The sequence below is a fragment of the Dama dama genome, chromosome 29, assembly GCF_033118175.1.
Source record: "Dama dama isolate Ldn47 chromosome 29, ASM3311817v1, whole genome shotgun sequence".
NCBI lineage: Eukaryota > Metazoa > Chordata > Mammalia > Artiodactyla > Cervidae > Dama > Dama dama.
The window spans coordinates 41151114-41163584 of NC_083709.1; the positions used below are offsets into that span (position 1 = coordinate 41151114).

At 40.2% G+C, this 12471-nt stretch overlaps 1 pseudogene; it reads left to right on the plus strand.

Annotated features, from left to right (window-relative positions):
- The first annotated feature begins 5348 nt into the window (after positions 1 to 5348).
- LOC133048644 (elongation factor 1-alpha 1-like) lies at positions 5349 to 6952 on the plus strand (annotated as a pseudogene).
- The last annotated feature ends 5519 nt before the right edge of the window (positions 6953 to 12471 follow it).

The following is a 12471-nucleotide window of genomic DNA, read 5'->3' on the forward strand; positions in this document are numbered from 1 at the left end:
CAAAGAGCCAACTCATTAGAAAAGACCCTGATGCTATGAGAGATTGAAGGCAGGAAGAGAAGAGGATGTGGCAGAGGATAAGATGATTGGATGGCATCCCTGATTCAAAGGACATGAGTTTGAACAAGCTCTGGGAGATGGTGAAGGACAGGGAAGCCTGGCATGCTGGAGTCCATGAGGTCACAAAGAGTCAGAAATGGCTGAGTGACTCAACAACAACAACAACAAAAACAAATCCATCACTCTTTACTATAAAGAGCTGTTTTTCTTATTGTTTAGTTGTTCAGTCCTGTCCAACTCTTTGTCACCCCATGGACTCCAGCACCCCAGGCGTCCCTGTCTTCACAGTTTGTTGTGATCTACAAAGTTCAAGTTTTTGCATAGTCAATAGGGCAAAAGTAGATGTTTTTCTTGAATTTTCTTGCTTTTCCTATGATCCAACAGATGTTGGCAATTTGATCTCTGATTCCTCTGCCTTTTCTAAATCCAGTTTGTACATCTGAAGTTCTTGGTTCACAAACTTTTGAAACCTAGCTTGAAGTATTTTGAGCATTACTTTACTAGTGTGTGAAAGGAGTGCATTGTGTGGTACATAATATGGCATTGTCTTTCTTTGGGATTGGAATGAAAACTCACCTTTTCCAGGCCTGTGGCCTCTGCTGAGTTTTCCAAATTTGTTGGTGCATTGAGTGCAGCACTTTAGGATCAGGATTTGAAATAACTCAGTTGGAATTCCATCACCTTCTCTAACTTTGTTCATAGTGATACTTCCTAAGGTCCACTTGACTTTGCGACTCCAGGACATCTGGCTCTAGGTGAGTGATCACACCATCGTGGTTAACTGGGTAATTAGGATCTTTTTTGTATAGTTCTTCTGTGTATTCTTGCCACCTCTTCTTGATATCTTCTGCTTCTCTTAGGTCCACAGTGTTTCTGTCCTTAACTGAGCCTATCTTTGTGTAAAGTGTTCCCTTGGTATTTCTAATTTTCTTGAAGAGATCTCTAGTCTTTCCCATTCTATTGTTTTCCTCTCTTTCTTTGCTTTATGGAAAAACCATAAAGAAGAGAAGAAAGAATTATTCCTGGAAATTTGTTTGCTCCTAGTATTAAATACTTTGGCCACCTGATGTGAAGAGCCAACTCACTGGAATGACAAGGAAACCTGGCATGCTGCAGTCATGGGGTTACAAAGAGTCAGACATCACTGAATGATGAGCAAAAACAGTGTCTTGAGAACACAAGATCTTGTATTTGTAGTGGAAACCTTTCATGGATCACATACAGGTTGAGAAGAGGTTATTCTTCAAGTTTAAAATTAACTGTCTTACATTGTTCAGGAGGCATGGTGATGCTCTTAAAGCATGCTCTTATAGATTAAAATCCATTTTATATTCAGTAGAAATATAGCCACTATGATCCAAATCAATTAAGTAGTGTTCATTACTGTCTTAGATTGAATGATAAGAATAGCAGTTGAAATATAATATCTACTCTTATAACCCTAATAGAGTGTTTAAATCTAATAATTTGTCTATCAGCCTACAAAATACACACTCTAGTATTCTTGCCTGGAAAATCCCATGCACAGAGGAGCCTGACAAAATACCCCTCAAAACTTTTACATACGCTATCATAACATCAAAAGTTCCACTCTTTGTATTAATTAATTTTACCTGATTGACTGACTGACTTTTGGAACCACATGGGTTGAATTTCAAGCAAATCATTCATTGGTTGAGAATTAGATCTTGTTGAAGTAGTTTTTAAAGTCCAGCATTAAATACTCTACTTCTTCCACTAACTTTACAGACAAGGGAATTCACTCATGTACATCTTGCAAATATGAAATTATTTGTACCAGGTCACACAGTATAAAAAGGGCATAGTTAGGATGCACATGTGCTCAGTTGTGTCTGACTCTTTGTGACCCCATGTACTGTAGCCCACCAGGCTCTTCTGGCCATGGGACTTTCCAGTCAAGAATGCTGGAGTGGGTTGACATTTTCATCTCCAGGGGATCTTCCTGGCCAAGGGATTAAACCTGTGTTTTCTGTGTCTCCTGTATTGGCAGGTGGATTCTTTACCACTGAGCCATGTGGGGAGCCGATAGTTAGGATAAGAAAGTGTAAACTATCTTATATTTCAGAATTGAACAAGTTGTTAAAATTTGTTATAAGAGAATATTAAATTCTATTAGAAGTTGCTAGAATTCTAAATTAAGAATCCTGTTTTTAAAATGTCAAAAATGTAATTATATATATACATATATATGCATATATATATTGAATAGGTTGCCTTGGAAATGAACAGAGATCATTCTGTCGTTTTTGAGATTGCACCCAAGTACTGCATTTCAGACTCTTTTGTTGACTATGATGGCCACTCCATTTCTTCTAAGGGATTCCTGCTCACAGTAGTAGATATAATGATTTGAGTTAGATTTACCCATTCCAGTCCATCTTAGTTCACTGATTCCTAGAATGTCAATGTTCACTCTTGCCATCTCCTGTTCGACCACTTCCAGTTTGCCTTGATTCATGAACCTAACATTCCAGGTTCCTATGCAATATTGCTCTTTACAGCATTGGACCTTGCTTCTACCACCAGTCACATCCACAACTGGGTATTGTTTTTGCTTTGGCTCCATCCCTTCATTCTTTCTGGAGTTATTTCTCCACTGATCTCCAATAGTGTCTTGGGCACCTACCGACCTGGGAAGTTCATCTTTCAGTGTCCTATCTTTTTGCCTTTTCATACTGTTCATGGGGTTCTCAAGGCAAGAATACTGAGGTGGTTTGCCATACCCTTCTCCAGTGGACCACATTCTATCAGACCTCTCCACCATGACCTGTCCATCTTTGGTGGATGAATATGACATGGCTTAGTTTCATTGAGTTAGACAAGCTGTGGTCCATATGATCAGATTGGCTAGTTGTCATTGACTGTGGTTTCAGTCTGTCTGCCATCTGATGCCCTCTCTCAGCGCCTACCATCTTACTTGGGTTTCTTTTACCTTGCACGTGGGGTATCTCTTCACGGCTGCTCCTTATCTTGGACATGGGGTACCTCCTCTCGGCCACTGCCCCTGAGTTTGGGTGTGGAGTGGCTCCTCTTGTCCGCTGCTCCTGACCTTGGACGTGGGGTAGCTCCTCACATCCTCACATTTAGAACTAACACCTCACGTAAGACATTAGGGTAATTCTACATGTAGCTCCTTGCATTTAGAACTAACACCCAAAAAAGATGTCCTTTTCATTATAGGGGACTGAAATGCAAAAGTAGAAAGTAAAGAAATAAACGGAGTAACAGGCAAATCTGGCCTTGGAGTACAGAATGAAGGAGGGCAAAGGCTAACAGAGTTTTGCCAAGAGAACACACTGGTCATAGCAAACACCCTCTTCCAATGACACAAGAGAAGACTCTACACATGGAAATCACCAGATGGTTAACAATCAAAATCAGATTGATTATATTCTTTTCAGCCAAAGGTGAAGAAGCTCTATACAGTCAGCAAAAACAAGACTGGGAGCTGACTGTGGCTCAGATCATGAACTCCTTATTTCCAAATTCAGACTTAAATTGAAGAAAGTGGGGAAAACCACTAGACAATTCAGGTAAGACCTAAATCAAATTCCCAACGAGTATACAGTAAAAGTGAGAAATAGATTTAAGGGACTAGATCTGATAGAGAAAGTGCCTGATGAACTATGGGTGGAGGTTCATGACATTGTACGAGAGACAGGGATCAAGACCATCCTCAAGGGAAAAATTCAGAAAAGCAAAATGGGTGTCTCAGGAGGACTTACAAATAGCTGTGAAAAGAAGATAAGCAAAAGCAAAGGAGAAAAGAAAAGATATATCCATTTGAAAGCAGAGTTCCAAAGAATAGCAAGGAGAGATAAGAAAGCCTTCCTCAGCAATCAATGCAAAGAAATAGAGGAAAACAATAGAATAGGGAAGACTAGAGATCTCTTCAAGAAAATTAGAGATACCAAGGGAACATTTCATGCAAAGATGGGCTCAGTAAAGGACAGAAGTGGTATGGACCTAGCATAAGCAGAAGGTATAAGAAGAGGTAGCAAGAATACACAGAAGAACTATACAAAACAGATCGTCACGACCCAGATAATCATGATGGTGTGATCACTCACCTAGAGCCAGACATCCTGGAATGTGAAGTCAAGTGGGCCTTAGGAAGTATCACGATGAATAAAGCTAGTGGAGGTGATGGAATTCCAGTTAAGCTATTTCAAATCCTGAAAGATGATGCTGTGAAAGTGCTGCACTCAATATGCCAGCAAATTTGGAAAACTCAGCAGTGGCCACAGGACTGGAAAAGGTCAGTTTTCATTCTAATCCCAAAGAAAGGCAATCCCAAAGAATGCTCAAACTACCGCACAATTGCATTCATCTCACATGCTAGTAAAGTGATGCTCAAAATTCTCTAAGCCAGGCTTCAGCAATACATGAACTGAGAACTTCCAGATGTTCAAGCTGGTTTTAGAAAAGGCAGTGGAACCAGAGATCAAATTGCCAACGTCTACTGGATCATCAAAAAAGCAAGAGAGTTCCAGAAAAACATCTATTTCTGCTTTATCAACTATGCCAAAGCCTTTGACTGTGTGGATCACAATAAATTGTGGGAAATTCTGAAAGAGATGGGAATACCAGACCACCCGACCTGCCTCTTGAGAAACCTGTATGCAAGTCAGGAAGCAACAGTTAGAACTGGACAGGGAACAACAGACTGGTTCCAAATAGGAAAAGGAGTACATCAAGGCTGTATATTGTCATCCTGCTTATTAAACTTATATGCAGAATACATAATGAGAAACGCTGGGCTGGAAGAAGCACAAGCTGGAATCAAGATTGCCGGGAGAAATATCAATAACCTCAGATATGCAGATGACACCACCCTTATGGCAGAAAGTGAAGAACTAAAAAGCCTCTTGATGAAAGTGAAAGAGGAGAATGAAAAAGTTGGCTTAAAGTTCAACATTCAAAAAACTAGGATCATGGCATCTGGTCCCATCACTTCATGGCAAATAGATGGGGAAACAGTGGCTGACTATTTTGGGGGGCTCCAAAATCACTGCAGATGGTGATTGCAGCCATGAAATTTAAGAGATGTTTACTCCTTGGAAGGAAAGTTATGACCAACCTAGATAGCATATTAAAAAGCAGAGACGTTACTTTGCCAGAAAAGGCCCATCTAGTCAAGGCTATGGTTTTTCCAGTGGTCATGTACAGATGTGAGAGTTGGACTATAAAGAAAGCTGAGCTGTCTCGCAACGGGTTTGCAGCCAGGATACAGGTGTCGTGAAAACCACCATTAAACCTAAGCCAAAATGGGAAAGGAGAAGACCCACATTAACATCATTGTCATTGGGCACGTAGATTCAGAGAAGTCTAACACGACTGGCCATCTGATCTACAAATGTGGTGGGATCGACAAAAGAACAATTGAAACATTCGAGAAGGAGGCTGCTGAGATGGGAAAGGGCTCCTTAAAATATGCCTGGGTCTTGGACAAACTGAAAGCTGAACGTGAGCGTGGTATCACCACTGATATCTCCCTGGGGAAATTTGAGACCAGCAAGTATTATGTTACCAGCATTGATGCCCCAAGACACAAAGACTTCATAAAAACATGATTACAGGCACATCCAAGGCTGACTGTGCTGTCCTGATTGGTGCTGCTGGTGTTGGTGAATTTGAAGCCAGTATCTCTAAGAATGGGCAGACCCATCAGCATGCCCTTCTGGCTTACACTCTGGGTGGGAAACAACTAATTGTTGGAATTAACAAAATGGAGTCCACTGAGCCACCCTATAGCCAGAAGAGATACGAGGAAATTGTTAAGGAAGTCAGTACCTACATTAAGAAAATTGGCTACAACCCCGACACAGTAGCATTTGTGCCAATTTCTGGCTGGAATGTGACAACATGCTGGAGCCAAGTGCTAACATGCCATGGTTTAAGGGATGGAAAGTCACCCGTAAGGACGGCAATGCCAGTGGAACCACTCTGCTTGAAGCTCTGGACTGCACCCTGCCACCAACTCACCCAACTGACAAACCCTTGCATTTGCCTCTCCAGGATGTCCATAAAATTGGTGGTATTGGTACTGTCCCTATGGGTCGCGTGGAGACTGGTGTTCTCAAACCTGGCATGGTGGTCACCTTTCCTCCAGTCAATGTAACAACTGAAGTGAAGTCTGTAGAAATGCACCATGAAGCATTGAGGGAAGCCCTTCCTGGGGACAGTGTGGGCTTCAATGTCAAGAACGTGTCTGTCAAAGATGTCCATCGTGGCAATGTGGCTGGTGACAGCAAAAATGATCCACCCATGGAAGCTGCTGGCTTCACAGCTCAGGTGATTTTGAACCATCCAGGCCAAATCAGCGCTGGATATGCACCTGTGCTGGATTGTCACACAGCTCACATTGCTTGCAAGTTTGCTGAGCTGAAGGAGAAGATTGATTGTCGTTCTGGGAAAAAGCTGGAAGATGGCCCTGAATTCTTGAAATCTGGTGATGCTGCCATCGTTGATATGGTTCCTGGCAAGCCCATGTGTGTCAAGAGCTTCTCTGATTATCCTCCCCTGGGCCATTTTGCTGTGCGTGACATGAGACAGACAGTCACTGTGGGTGTCATCAAGCAGTGGACAAGAAGGCAGCTGGAGCTGGCAAGGTCACCAAGACTGCCCAGAAAGCTCAGAAGGCTAAATGAATATTATCTCCAATACCTGCCACCCCAGTCTTAATCAGTGGTAGAAGAACGGTCTCAGAACTGTTTGTCTCAATTGGCCATTTAAGTGTAATAATAAAGACTGGTTAATGATAACAATGCATCGTAAAACCTTCAGAAGGAAAGGAGAATGTTTTTGTGGACCATATGTTTTGTGTGTGGCAGTTTAAGTTATTAGTTTTTAAAATCAGTACTTTTTAATGAAAACTTGACCAAAAATCTGTCCCAGAATTTGAGACCCATTAAAAAAAGTTTAATGAAGAAAAAAAAAAAGAAAGAAAGAAAGCTGAACGCCAAAGAATTGATGCTTTTGAACTGTGTTGTTGGAGAAGACTCTTGAGAGTCCCTTGGACTGCAAGGAGATCCAACCAGTCCATCCTAGAGGAAATCGGTCCTGGATGTTCATTTGAAGGACTGATGTTGAAGCTGAAACTGCAATATTTTGGCCACCTGATGCGAAAAGCTGTCTCATTTGAAAAGACCCTGATGTTGGGAAAGATTGAAGGCAGGAGGAGAAGGGGACGACAAAGGATGAGATGGTTGGATAGCATCACCAACTCAATGGACATGAGTTTGGGTAAACTCCAGGAGTTGGTGATGGATAGGGAGGCCTGGCATGCTACAGTTCATGGGGTCACAAATAGTCGGACACGACTGAGTGACTGAACTGAACTGAACTGATACATAAATATAAATATATATATATATATATATACACCCATATAGTGACTGCTTCAATAACAAGATCACTCTTAACTGTATCAAATACCTAATCTTTGTTTCTATTGACTACTAATGATTCTGTTTTTCTTTTATATTATTTCACTGCAATAAATTAGGTTTTAAAATTAATTTTAGAATTCATTTACTTTTCTACTATCTATTTTGTTACCAGTTACATCAGGACTCCAAGACATTTCAGTGTTGTTTTTTCCATTCAGTGTGTTTCAGTTTCATAAAGAACTCAGTTACAATATGTTGGGGTTCTATGATTTGTATTCCTCTTTCCAGTTTGGTAACTCTTTTCTAGGACAGTTGCCCCTTATTCTTAGTTCCTGTTTCCATTAGTAAATGTGCTGCCACTCTTGGCATTGTTACTGCTTATGGGATTGAGCCCATCTCATTTTCAGGGCATGTATAATCAATGATACCCTGCAACCAGACATTGTCATTTTTCATGAAAAAAAGGAAGACATAATCCTGGTGTTCTGAGGTGAGGAACACAAAAATGATTATCCTCTGTGGGTTATCTTCCTTTGGGGAGTTTTCAAAGTAGTGTTGCTTATGTCTCAATATCCAACAGGGGTTTTATTTTATTATGATGCTTCCCTCATATTTTGTTCATAATGCAATAAATCTCCTAGGAGAAAACTCAGCTAAAAGAAGACGCTCAAACAAGCTTAGACCAGTTATCTTGGATGCAGAGCAGAGGAATAATTATGGAAAAAAGCATGACATATATTATTCTATAGACCACCTGTCTAATCCTTCTGGGAGCTGAGTCTGAGTTCAAGCAATGTAATGACTGCTCAGGGATGAAAGCTAGGGATATCCTTTGTTGCATATGTATCCTCTTGCTAGTTTTTATTTCTTTTTAAAAGAATATAATTTAGATTAGTAGAATAAACACTGTGGGTTAAGTACAACTGTATATGAATACACACACACATGCACAGTGTACAAGGAATTATTTTAAGTCATGAATTTTAAAAAGGACTTCCTCAGAGAGATGAGAACAGATTTATAACCAGCTGGTGGCAGGTTATATTTGGCATATGGAACCTAGATTTAGTTATCACCCTCAAAGCCCATGCATACCATTCTAATAACACTATTGTGCATGTAAGACAAATGGTTGGGAATTCCTTTAACCAATACCCAGGTGATGAGACAAGGTCAAATGTCATCACAATGCACTGAAGTGGCTAAGGTTTGAGTCCCTATCTAGCTTCTCTGAGGCAGCCAGGGCTGTCAGTGCTGCGGGGGAAGCCTATGGTATTTCCAAAGATGTGAAAACAGCAAGGTGTTTTTCTGTATTTTTGTATGCTAGTATAGACATATGGTTTTGTTAAATGAAATAGATGAAAGATGTTAAGTCCTGAGAGCCAGACCACTGGGGTACAATGAGGTAATTGTCTTCTCTTAGAAAAGAGGTACTGATACATCCTCTGTGCCTTCATTTTTAAAGGAACATTTTGTTCTTAGATGAATAGATAAAGAGTCAGCTGAATAGATAAGAGTTCTTCTGAGTCAAGACTCTTTACCACATCAACTCAGGTTCCCTATCTCCCACCTCAGTAGCACTTATCATCAAGAAAATATATTTCTTCTCTAGCTGGCAGGGAATTCCATTATTTTATATTGTCCTCTCTGACAAATCGTTACCCTACCCACTCCGTCTTCTGCTTATCTCTCGGAAAGATTCCCCTCATTGATTCTTTCTGAATTCTGGCTTAGCCTATAGCTGACTGGGTCAGAGATCAATTTCTGATCCAACCCAGGCCAATAACATTATGTCTTATAAATTTGAATTTGGGATACAGAAAATTCCATTTATTTCTAAATAATAAAATCTGAGATTTACTTTAAAAGTGAGACGAAAATGGCCATACTGGGTGTTTGTTTAAGTTCAACAGAGAATGAACTGCTTCAGTTCCTCCTGAGCACTTGATGTATATAGAAGCATGATAGTCCTCTTTTAGTTTTGAAACACACCCTTTTTATTTTATCTACAAGGCTATATATTGTCACCCTGCTTATTTAAATTATATGCAGAGTGTATCATGCAAAATACCAGGCTGGATGAAGCACAAGCTGGAATCAAGATTGCCAGGAGAAATATAAATAAACTCAGATATGCAGATGACACCATCCTTATGGGAGAAAGTGAAGAGGAACTAAAAAGCCTCTTAATGAAGGTGAAAGAGGAGAGTATAAAAAGCTGGCTTCAAACTCAACATTCAAAAAACTAAGATCATGACATCTGGTCCCATCACTTCATGGCAAATAGATGGGGAAGCAATGGAAACAGTGACAGACTTTATTTTCTTGGGCTCCAAAACTACCGCAGATGGTAACTGTAGTCATGAAATTAAAATTCGCTTGCTCCTTGGAAGAAAAGCTATGACAAACCTAGACAGCATATCAAAAAGCAGAGACATTACTTTGCCAACAAAGGCCCATCTAGTCAAACCTATGATTTTTACAGGAGGCATGTATAGATGTGAGAGTAAGACCATAAAGAAAGGATTTATGGAAGGAATGATGCTTTTGAACTGTGGTGTTGGAGAATATTCTTGAGAGTCCCGTGGACTGCAAGGAGATCCAACCAGTCGATCATAAAGGATATCAGTCCTGAATATTTATTGGAAGGACTGATGCTGAAGCTGAAGCTCCAATACTTTGGCCACCTAATGTGAAGAACTGACTTACTGAAAAAGACCCTGATGCCAGGAAAGTTTGAAGGCAGGAGGAGAAGGGGACAACAGAGGATGAAATGGTTGGATGGCATCACCGACTCAATGGCCATGAGTTTGAGCAGGCTCTGGGAGTTGGTAATGGACAGGGAAGCCTGGCATGCTGCAGTCCATGGGGTCGCAGAGTTAGACATGACTGAGCGACTGAACTAAACTGAACTGAACCTTACTTCAGGTGGGTTCTCTTTCTTGCAATCAAATATTTGCTAAACAATACTTGTGGAGAAAGGATCTATTTAGGGAATAGATATTCAGAGTGACCAGCTGAAACAAGCCTTCTCCTACAACAAAGATTCTGCTCTTAGTTATTTCACAATGGACTTGTTTTACTACAAATGTGAAGACAGAGTTGTATCCTGGCCCCAGTACATCAATAAGAATTGTAGTATGAGGGGAAGCAGATGCCTTTAAACTTTATTCCATTTTGACCATTATATGTGGAGTCAAGTTTATTTATGTTTTATAATTTTTCTGTACAATTTATCTTTTAAAAATGCATTTGAATCCAAATGGTATTTTCTCACCATTACAGATTTTTAATATTTGAACACTAGGATTTCATTGTTGACTAAGATATGTTATATAAAAACCTCATGTCATTTCCCACATGGGCCTGATTTTTAGATATATCTCCCCTTTGGGCTTCCCTGGTAGCTCAGACAATTCAGGATACTCAGGTTTGACCTGTGGGTCAGGAAGATCACCTGGAGAAGGGTATGGCAACCCACTCCAGTATTCTTGCCTGGAGAATTCCATGGACAGAGGAGCCTAGTGGGCTATGGTCCACGGGATTGCAAAGAGTTGGACACAACTGAGTGACTAACACTTTCACATTTTAGTCCAGGTTTGGTTAATTCACTATAATTTGGGGTTTTTTAGGTGACACTAGTGGTAAAGAACCTGCCTGCCAATGTAGGAAATGTAAGAGAGGTGGGTTCAATCCCCTGGAGGAGGGCATGGAAACCCACTCCAGTATTCTTACCTGGAAAATCCCATGGACAGAGGAGCCTGGCAAGGTACACTCCATGGGGTTGCATCGAGTTGGAAACAACTGAAGCGAATTAGCATGCACACAAGAAACAGTGGCCTACTATTTTGATCCCCTCTCACTCATAGTTCTATTACCAGGAGGGTTCTTTGGATTTGTTCTGTTTTTGTTTTTGTTTTCAGCTAGCTGCACAGTTCAGTGAAACAAAAGATTCATATTCTACCTATTTTCAATCATTTGAAATAAAACATTTTTTATAGAGAAAATACATATGAAATTCTGTTAGCGACTGCCCCAGCTAGGAAAGACAAAAACTTCCCTGAAAAGAGTCTTGTGTAAATAAAGCCAGGACCATATTCTTGCAAAGCAAAGTTCAAATATTAACTACTAATTTATAATTCATTTCTAATTTCTAATTCATTAAGAATTATTTCTAATTCATTAAGAATTAGAAATTTTATTGCCGAAAACTCTGCAAATACTACAAGAAGTTTTTCAAAAACATTTTTAAAAGAAAATGAAAACTGTCTTTGTGCACAATTCAAAAGAGTGGCTCTTCCAAATACTCTAATATTTTTCATTTCATTGCACTTCTTTTGGGAGAAAAGGACACTGTGACAACCATTTTTTTAATTCTTAAGAAAGGGTTCTTTAACTTTTTTTGTCATAAAATTAACTATTTCAAGAGGAAGTAAGAGGATGTGAACTTCACCTTCACTGACCAAAAGAAAAAAACTACACGAGGAACAACCCTCAGTGAAAAGTAATTGGAAACTAGCAACAGAACTCCTGCATAACAAGGCTTTAAGAAAGATAAACACATAACCAAGTAGGAAAGAATGAAAAGCAACTGAGTTGGGACCTCTGCTTGTGAGAGGGAATGCAAAGGAAAAGGGCGATCTCAGGGGTGGGCTCCCACCCTGGGGAGTGAACACACCAACTAGGCATTCTAGTCCTGGGGGCTGATGTAGAGGAGACAAGCCCCCATGGATGGTTGTAGGATCATAGGGACAGACAGAAAGGCTAGAGAAGCTTTTCACTTGTGAGGAGCATCCCAGTGCTGGATTGACCCTGAGGCAGGGAAGAGAGAGGTCTGCCCTAGACATCCCCCATGATCACATGGGGTGTACAATGGAGAAAAACAGTATCTTCAATTAGTGGTACTGGGAAAACTTCACAGCTACATGTAAATGCATGTAGGACACTGCCTAACACCGTACACAAAAATAAATTCAAAATAGATTAAAAATCTAAATGT